Genomic DNA, 10,773 nt, shown 5'->3' on the forward strand with positions numbered 1-10,773 from the left:
AATGCGTTTACAATCAGATGGATTAAGATATTTAAAAGAAAAGCGAAATAATATACATATATATATACAGCGCCTGTGTTCCAACTATGACATAAAAAATTCCCCTCTCACCCTCCGCGGGTGGTCTCCCACTCCAAGCTCGGGTCCTCTACCAGAGGCCTGGGAGCTTGAGGGTTCTGCGCAGTATTTTGGCTGTTCCTAGCACTGCACTCTTCTGGACTGAGATGTCTGATGTTGTTCCTGGAATCTGCTGTAGCCACTCCTCCAGTTTGGGGGTCACTGCCCCAAGTGCCCCAATGACCACGGGCACCACCGAGGCCTTCACTTTCCAGGCCTTCTCAAGCTCTTCTTTGAGGCCCTGGTATTTCTCTAGCTTCTCAAGTTCTTTTTTCCTGATGTTGCCATCGCTTGGTATTGCTATATCCACTACAACGGCCTTCTTCTGCTGTTTGTCCACCACCACAATGTCCGGTTGGTTCGCCATCACCATCTTGTCAGTCTGGATCTGGAAGTCCCACAGGATCTTGGCTCGCCCGTTCTCTGCCACCTTATGGGGTGCTTCCCACTTTGAACTTGGGGCTTCCAGTCCATACTCTGCACAGATGTTCCTGTACACTATGCCAGCCACTTGGTTATGACGTTCCATGTATGCTTTCCCTGCTAGCATCTTACACCCTGCTGTTATGTGCTGGACTGTCTCAGGGGCCTCTTTGCACAGCCTACACCTTGGGTCTTGTCTGGTGTGGTAGATCTTGGCCTCTATTGCTCTGGTGTTCAGAGCCTGTTCCTGTGCAGCCATGATGAGTGCCTCTGTGCTGTCCTTCAGTCCAGCTTTTTCCAGCCATTGGTAGGATTTCTTGATGTCAGCCACTTCACTTATCTGCCGATGGTACATCCCATGTAGGGGTTTGTCCTCCCATGATGGTGTCTCTAGCCACTCTTCCTCTGTTTGCTATTGTCTGAGACATTCACTGAGCACGTCATCCGTTCGGGCCTTTTCCTTGATGTACTCATGGATCTTGGCTGTTTCATCCCGAACAGTGGCTCTCACACTCAGTAGTCCTCGGCCTCCTTCTTTACGGCTAGTGTACAGTCTCAGGGTGCTGGACTTAGGGTGGAACCCTCCGTGCATGGTTAGGAGCTTCCGTGTCTTGACATCTGTGGTCTGCGTCTCTTCCTTTGGCCAGCTTATTATTCCTGCAGGGTATCTGATGACTGGCAGGGCGTAGCTGTTTATTGCCCGGATCTTGTTCTTGCCATTTAGCTGACTTCTGACGACTTGCCTTACTCGTTGTAGGTATTTGGCTGTGGCTCCTCTCCTTGTGGCTTCGAGGTTGCCATTTGCTTGTGGGATACCAAGGTACTTGTAGCTGTCCTCAATGTCTGTTATTGTTCCTTCTGGGAGTGAGACCCCTTCTGTATGGACTACCTTCCTTCTCTTTGTCACCATGCGACCGCACTTCTCTAGTCCGAATGACATTCCAATGTCTGTGCTGTAGATCCTGGTTGTGTGGATCAGTGAATCGATGTCTCGCTCGCTCTTGGCATACAACTTTATGTCATCCATGTATAGGAGTTATATATTTATACATATATATTATATATAATTAATTATATACATATATATAAATGTATATAATTATTTATTATTTATTTATAATTATTTATTATACTTGGGTAGCACGTCCGCCTCACAGTTAGGAGGGTGTGGGTTCGATTCCACCGTCCCAAAAACATGCTTGGTAGGCCGATTGACCACTCCAGATTGACCCTAGGTGTGAGTGTGAGCGCAAATGGTTGTTTGTCTCTGTGTGCCCTGCGATTGGCTGGCAACCGGTTCAGGGTGTCCCCCGATGACGGCTGGGATAGGCTCCAGCACGCCCGCGACCCCCGTGGGGACTAAGCGGTACAGGAAATGGATGGATGGATATATATGTATATAATTATTTATTTTTTTAGTGGGTAGATCTTTGTGACTTGGTCATTTCAAAAGTAGCTCGCGAGCTGAAAAAGTTTGGGCCCCCCTGGTTTAATGCATGCCTGATGATTTTCTAAATCACGGACACTGCCAAAGTCGTCTAGAAATGTTCAGTAATTGATTGTTTTTTATGTTTTGACTAATGCTAGACGCCAGTTTTCGATTACTACTGAACGTTCTGGACAGAGGGAAATATTTTGCCTAACAAAGAAAAGATATGGTTGAAAGCATGATTAAACTAAGAAAATGATGACGTAAGCAAGCACATGGAGTATCAAAAGAACAAACAAACAAAAATAATGGTAAGTAGTGAGTACAAACTTTGCATAGTCAGGGAATATTAATAAATTGATGATGTCACAGACAAAAGCTCACATAATTCCGTACAAAATGACAAGATTGAAAGAATGATGAATGGATGTGGTGCGACAGTGTATGTGCAAGAATGGAGGAGAATGTTTACAGGAAGGTCACTTGGGGATAAAACCAGCAGTTGCCAGAGGGAGACAGCCAAGAACCAGGCCAAAGATGATCGTCAAGGCTGAAAGACGGAAGGAAAACAACAGCCCCCACACACATCGAATCGCCCATAATCAGCACCCAACCCCACGGAACCAGCTCTCGCCGAACCAGCACCTTCTCCCATGGAATCAAACTCTACTGCGAACTTGTCCCACCCCAAAGACTCATCACCCATCAAACTCGGCCCACACCGGCATGTGCAACTGAATACAAGCTGACCAAAGAACCTTGAACGTTGCCTTTTCTGAATGGAGACTTTCTGCTCTTGAGCATGGTCGCACGAAAGGCCCAGCGCTGTATTGTACTTTCCTGAAAACAGAGCTTTCTTAACAAGAATTGTGATTGAATTGAACCAACCTGTCTAAGTCTAATTTCTGCTTCAGTGTCTTAGCATTTTCCTAAATCTGAAGAAATCAAACGAGCACGCAGTGAGTAAATTGGATAACAGGTGATTGGCAATGGCTTTTGCCGTGAGGCGCAGATAGGGCGCTCCCTAAATTTTGGACAAAATCCAACAACACGTTAACAAACAGCATCGAGCCTCGACTGTGTTGTCCTAATATGGCCGTCAAGCTCAGCGTGCGCGAGTGGCTTAATGTACTCCAGCCCGTATGTAGCGTGTGTGTGATTAATTTATCCCGTCGAGCGAAACAAACCAAACGTGCTGTGACCCGTTACATTGATAGATATGAAGGGGGGGCAGCGGGGGTTGCATTAGCGGGTAGAGCCAAAAAACACTGCATGTGTTTTACTCTTGATTGTGCAGATTGAAAAAAGGGATGTGAAAGTGACGTGTTATGCTTCTTGTCCATATATTAAAACAATTTAACAGCTTTTCAGAAGCAGTACACATTTCCATAGAGTGCAAATAGCAACTGTCTTTGGCTAGCATACGTCACGACTAGCGCTGGACTGATTTTAAAAGAAACATTTTTGAACATACAGAAGGCTCTAAATCCCAAGCGGGCTTTAGGACAGTTGACGGCAACTAAAGAGTCCGTCCAGGCCAAAGTAAACGATATGGAAATGATCCTAATGTTTATTTAGGCCGTTTACATCCGAACTGCTTGAAAGCAAATGTCAGAGAAATTGGATCTACAGAAGGCTCTAAATCAGCGCCAGACTGCAATGTAGGGTCATCTCGTTAGCCCGGCGGAAGGAGTACGTCCCCTGTTTAATATTCTGCACTCATTTTCGTGTTGCGCGCAAGCAGCAGTCGCCTCGGCCCCTTATTGACTGGGGAGCGAGTGTATCGGCGCAGATAGAGCCAGCCAAATGACTTTTGATAAGTTAAGCGTCATACACACCAGGGACCTGCACAAGATACGTGATCACACAATACATTTAGTCTCGCTCCGCTACAGTTATTATCCGCGCAAAAGGGGGCTCGTGTGATCAATTTAGCCGCATCAACTTTCTATCCGTTCCTAATGCATCACCACGAGTGACTATGAGAACGTATTTTCATGCTAGTGTGAGCTTATTCGTAATGAAAAGCAAAGCAATATTAGGCTCAAAATTCAAGATAGCAAAGAAATTGTTATGGGTGCTAACTGAACATATACAAAACATATGTATGGTGAGTTGGACAGCACATTTATTAAAAGAAAAGCTAAGTTACAATAGCGTGGGGCTAGCAAATTGAATTTGTGAATGAACAGGACAAAGTCGGTGCGTGCATTGTAAAGACTAATCTGTATTCACTATAAAATGTTTATTGGCAAAAAACTTTGACATGCACGGGGATTGGCAGTGGGAGCCACTTGCCAGGGCGGAGAAGGGCGAAAGCAAAAGGCACCGACCGCCATATTTGTACTTATAAGTACCGTGAGTACTTTTGCCATCTTTGGCAAAATGACGACGTTGCTGCGGTTTGAGTTTCCGGTCAATAAAAAGCAGCACGGCCATCTGCTGACCGGTGGGCGGGTGGTGTTTGTCGGAGTGACAGCTATGATTCAGGCTCGGCGGCGGGAGAGCTCGGCCATCCTCCCCCGAGGTCACCGACGGCTTCGCTCGAGGATTAGAGCAGCGTGAGCCCGAGCCCGGCCTGTAATTTGCCAACTTGCGGACACGCAAGCGTGCGGCGAGGATGATTGGGGAGAGGGGGAGAGAATTATTGATTGATGGATGTGACACTCCAACTTGACTCTGACCAAGACAACAATGGAGGAAGAACCCTGTCCCCTTCAAACTCGTGAGATGAGAATGACTAAGCAAGCCCAAATAAACTTCAGATATTCCATCTCCAAATGAAATACCACTCTCTACGAAATAGAAAAGATTTGCAGTGAAGACTTTTTTTTTGCACATTTCCGAGCACAGCGCCATCTATTGGATGACGCAAGCGCCTCACCATGCAGCCGCTTTTGAGACGCTTCTGGAAAGCCGCAAAGCTGATGAAATTCCCACGCAAGCGGCGTTGAAGGATTGCATGGCCTGTAACATCATTCTGGCACCGGGCGAAGGAGGCCACAGAGAACAAGCGAGGCAAGCAGGCCGGGACACGACCCCCCTTGACGCCCCCACTCCGTTGATGAAGAGTAATGGCCCGAAAGAATATTTCCCTGAGGAGGGAGTGGGACGTGAACGGCGTAATGTGCTTTCATGGCCGCGTAATTTGGAGACGGCTGTTCACGCTCCAGGAAGTGCGGCATCCCCGTCCCACTGGAGAAATGAAAGTTACACTCACAACAATGTGCATGTTTTTTTTTTCTCGTCCTTGAGATGGGCTCCAGCATATATGCAGCATTTGCTTGATAACGATGCAACTTCAAAAGGATTACATGCAACTGATTTTCTAGCAAATTGATGCATTTGATTGCATTCTCTTGTGTTCTTGTATTTGATTGCAATCTTACTAAATTTGAATAGCGTTTTGACATTTTTATTGTATGTTTTATTACTGCATTGGATTGTATTTTATATTCTATATTATATATTTATTATATATATATATTTATGTATATTACTATTATATTATTTATATTATTATATTACATTTAATCATACTGAATATTTATATTGCATTTCAATGAGTATTATTTTGTATTTGTAAAGCATTTTATTGCATTTGAATGTGATTTATTTTTGAAAGAAAAAATGTAACACCATCATCGTCATCGGCGGTCCAAGTCTAATGGCGGCTATTCGAGCGTGCCGAGCTAAATGCCGCCCGCCTGGTGGGCGTGCCGAGTGACTAAACACAAAAGGTGAGAAAGCGGGCCATCCCTCCCCCTCCCTCGCCCCCTCCCGATAAGCAACATAAGAGCGCCAACGCGTCGTCTCATGGCAACCAAGGTTCGTCCGCGCACGTTAAAGCTTTTTCCATGGTGGTTGTTGAATTTGACACCTTTGAGCGGTTGGTTTAGGTGGCAGAGTTCTCGGACTAGCTTCAAAAGTCAATTCGGTAATACAATAACTTCAATTCTGATGTCTTTTCTTAATTATTTTCCAGTATTATCCAAGTGTTGACATTTATGGATTCATTTTGGGCCTAATCACAAAGTAAAGCAAAAACTCATTTGACTCAATTCACGAATGCGTCAAAGTATCTCAGAAAGTACAACGTGCTCAAACCTCCTAAACACTTTCCAAAAAAACAAATCAATTTATTCGTGACGCGGGGGTGCTGAATAATGTTTTGATTAGCAAACACGGCACCCACACATCGGAGGGAGTCCAATCGGCCTTGGCTGGGGCGTTGGCTCCAATCAACCTCCGAGCGCATAATTAGTCATTAGATTGGGATTAGAGGCAACTCGGCATACGAAAAGTGATTAAATTATACTGTGAATAATTAATGTGCACCTCCCCACTGACACACACACACAAACTTTTTTTTTTTACGCACTCGCTTGTCAACCCTGAGAGGCCCTAGCTCCTTTGTTTGGTTAATTACAGACCCGCCTTGAGTACGTACATGAGCTGTTCCTCGCCTCCATTCCATTTTGACGAGGTGAAGCTAAAGTCGCCTTGACAATGAAAGCTCACACTACATGCGAAAAGAACTGGCTTTCGTGCGCTTTAACATAACACGAGAGATGTCCAGGCTGGTCCCCTACCGTCGTAGAGCAAGAGAGGAGGTGATCCTGGGTTTCCATGGCAACGACAGAGTCGCGTGCCTTCTGAATTACAAGCCAGTAATGGTTTCGAAGGCAAGCTACAACTACTTCATACATTTAGTACAAGTGCCACGTGTGACAAGAAATTGACAAGCTAAATGCTAACTCCGCACTGATGTCCACCAATCATGGAAAGCACTAAAGCGGCAAATTGGAGGCCAGCGGAAAACAGCAAACACGTCAGCTGGTGACGTGCTGGTAAAGACAACACGACTGCAACACTGTTGATTTAGCCCGAATTCACTTAATATTGTCACTTCTCACGGTCCATTCTTCTAATTATAGCACAGAAAGGTCTCCAGTCCCCGGAGTGCAAATTTGTCCGCCGACGTTTGAACTGGCCTTTTGAACACGAGCACCAGGTAGCGCGGCTAATTCTGGCCGTCAGCGGCCGCTGAATGACCGTATGTCAAGAGAGCGCTCCTTTGGCTTAATTCTTAACAATACGCCTGTCACGGCTGCACCAAGCGTAAAGCTTTAATAAGGCGGCAGCGTCAAAGTGACAACCGCTCATTTGGAAGGGACAGATCGCTCTCAGCGCTTATTAAGACGAACTCTAATTTGCTTGTCCGCACGTTTTTGTTGGAGCTTTCCACACACGAACATTACGGCAAGTTGCAGTCAAGGTGATTATCGTTCACCAAGAATGAAATGAAAATGCTTTTTAAAATAAAAATTCCAAACTACTCTAACTACAGTTGGCGTGGCAGAGCGAGAACGTGAGCCCGTGGCGACCAATCGTTTATTCATGCACTGCGTGTAAACTTGTGCAAGACGATGCTGCAGTGTAAACGCATGAAAAATTCACGCGCTACAAGCCTGGTAGGTTAAATATTGAACGGACGTTTGCGTTTTCCCTTCGAGGCCGTTCGGAGGCTAACAAGCAGCAAAAGGAAATCAGCGTGTGCGTGAATGGACAGACAGAGGGGCACAAAGTGTGTGGACAGGATGGACGTTTAGCTTTCTGGACGTGAATGGAGAGACCGACAGACAACATTTACATAATTTGTTTTTGTCAAGAGACGGACGCTTGCTTGACTTGCAGACATGTTAAACGGCTGCAGTATAGCGCCAACTATTGACAAGGAGAACCCATTTTTTGCCTTAAGTATCGGTGCCTGGTATTGGCGCTCTCGGTGATTGCGCGATCGTGCTTGGAGGAGGTAACAAGCCAGGGGCAGGCACGGTTAGCGGTTGTCATGACAACCATCCAGCAAAGAGTTTGCTTATTTACCAGGCCGCCTCCCCCCCCAAAAAAAATCGAGACGCGGACTGGCAGAAGGCAATCTTTGGTTGATTCACGCCTTGAAAATTCACACGTGCGGCGCTTGGGGGAAGCGCGAGAGCGCGCACGCGAGCCTCATTAAAATGCATGAAGCGGCGCGATAAATATTGAAAGAAGTCACCGTGAAATATTAACGGCAACAACAAAAGCAAGTGAAGGCACTCGGGATGGGGGGAGGAGCCCCGGGGGTGGGGGTGCGAGGTGCCTGTCAAGGAGCTGAGCTGAAGTGCTTCACAGCAAGAGAAAATAAATATTTCTATGAGATCACAGCGAGAGAGCCTCTCCTGTTTTTAATGCATCAATCTTGTGTGATAAAAAGATGATGCGCATTAAACGCGAGGTAAGATTCACGCTGAGAAACAAACAACTCCCCCCCCCCCCCCCCCAAAAAAAAAAGAAATCAAACAAAACAATGTTGCTTTTCTTTCACGTTTGTGTTGTGTCGCTCGCTTTGTGCGCTAGCTTCGAAGTTGAAAGGATTTTATTGCGGGCTCATGTCAACGGGAAAATTAGGAGTGGACACAAAGTGAATTGTACATAGACACAAATGAAAGCACACACAATGTTCGTACTTGAGTTTGTGTGCAGTCAAGCATTCAAGTTGTTTTGCTTGAGGCTAACGTATAGACGGTAGGCGTGGCGCACCACATACAGCGCATAATGGGCACGCTGCGCTATTCCGACAGCTGACCCACACTATGGAGTGGAGTGGGGAGAGTAGGATGTTGTTGACTTGCGTGTGCGCTGCAAGGGCACACACAAAAGTAGTGCCCCAGGTGAGCGGCCTATACACACAGTCTGATTGCACTAAATTGCAGTGCTGCTTTTAGTTGACAAACAAACCTCACTCTGCGTGCGTGTGCGCGTGGCTGAGTAATAAATTTGTCTTTTTCAATGTTTTGTGGGAAACGGAAAACAGGAAATGGCCATTTTTGAAACAGAGCTCTTTCCGTTTCTCATTAAAAGCCTTTTAACGCATTAATTGCCACGACATGATTGCCAGAACGCGCTGAGCACTGGCGGGCATTTTGTTTTGCATCAAGTGAAAGCTCGCAAAAAGACTTTTGTTGCTGTTGTTGTCATTAATGGCGCTGCCCGTGAACAAATTAAACAAGTGCAATATGCAAAAGTGCGCTTGAGTTAATGAGCCGCAGGCTGCCGCATAATGATGCACGGATACAATTAATCAAATGTGATAGTGTCTGTGTGTGTTCATCTGCAGCCTTGTGGTTTTAATTCCGTCATCCGACATTTGCATTTTTTTAATAGTTCCCTTAAACCAGTGGTCACCAAACTACGGCCCGCGGGCCGGATATGGCCCACGGGACCGTTTAATCCGGTCATTTTTTGGTCATTTTGCCTGCAATGACTGCGTTTCCCCAGTAGATGGGGAAGCGCTCGCCTGCGCATTTACTACCGGAAGCCGTGTCAGAAAGCTCGGTGCACACTCACAAGTGCGTGTACGTACTCAGTAGTACGGCCATGGCGCACTCGCGCTCTATTTGTATCAGTCCCGAATTTAGAGCGTGGGCTGTGACAAGTCCAGTCAAGTTTATTTGTATAGCCCTAAATCACAAGCAGTCTCAAAGGGCTTCACACAAAAATTGACAATTATTCTCAAAGCATCCCCTGATCTTAAGCTCCCAAAAGGGCAAGGGAAAACTAAAAAAAAAACTACCGGGGGAAAATGAGAAACCTTGAGAAGGGACCACAGATGGAAGAATCCCCCTTTCAGGATCACCAGGTTGAAATGGATGCAGAGAGGGCACAAATGATACAATATGAAAATCAATTAAATAAAAAGTGGATGTCCATGTCAGAGCGAAGGGCTGCCGAAGGAGCCCTCAATTGTCCTGGCAGTGTCTTCGAGGAGGTTGAGCTGCAGTTCCCCCATCCTGAATTGACCCACGAGAATCCAGATAGCCACTGTCAGCATGGGTGCCACCTAACCCCCTCCCCGGCCGGGGAGGGGGGAGGGAGGGGGTGGAGAGCGAGAGAAAACAAACTCCAGCCGAATCGGCCACTACAGGTTAGTTAAAGGCCATGTCATAGAAATGTGTCTTTAAACGTGTCTTAAATGTTTCTACTGAGGTAGCAGTCCTAACATCCATTGGTAGGGCATTCCAGAGCTCTGGAGCCCGAATAGAAAATGCTCTAGAGCCTGCAGACATTTTCTTGGCCCTCGGTGTCGCTAAAAGAGTAGCGTTTTGCGAACAAAGGTTACGAGACGGAACATAAGGAACAACTAGGTCGACGAGATATGAAGGCGCTAAGCCATGCAGTGATTTATAGGTTAATAGAAGAACCTTGAAGTCACATCTTAAATGGACCGGGAGCCAATGTAAGTTGGCTAGTATTGGGGTAATGTGATCAAATTTTCTTGCCCGAGAGAGCAGCCTTGCAGCAGCATTTTGTTTTTATTGAGATTAATAACTTGCGAAAAATACCGAGTTTTTGCTAAAATAAGCGCATCTTTATATTTCAGGAGGCTATCCTGCCATGCCTGATGGAAAACCTCAAGTTTGGTTAGACGCCATCTGCGCTCGTGCTTTCTACATAATTGCTTAAGCGTACGCGTTTCATCTGTGAACCACGGAGTAGGCACTCTACGGCGAGTTCTCAGACGTAACGGCGCCACAGAGTCAATGGCATTTAACAATGTTGCATTGAATTCATTTGTAAGATTATCAATCGAGCCGGTGTATGCGGGAAATATAGCGGTTGCCGGCGACAGTATCTCAGATAGCGCAGTTGCAGTCATGGAGTTAAAATGACGGCTCCTATAATGCTGATTGCTCTCTTGTCTTTGACAAGGAACTAGAATTTCAAACTTTATTAAGTAATGATCAGACAGAACAGTAGTGTAT

This window comes from Syngnathus typhle, linkage group LG20 (assembly GCF_033458585.1).
Source record: "Syngnathus typhle isolate RoL2023-S1 ecotype Sweden linkage group LG20, RoL_Styp_1.0, whole genome shotgun sequence".
Lineage (NCBI taxonomy): Eukaryota > Metazoa > Chordata > Actinopteri > Syngnathiformes > Syngnathidae > Syngnathus > Syngnathus typhle.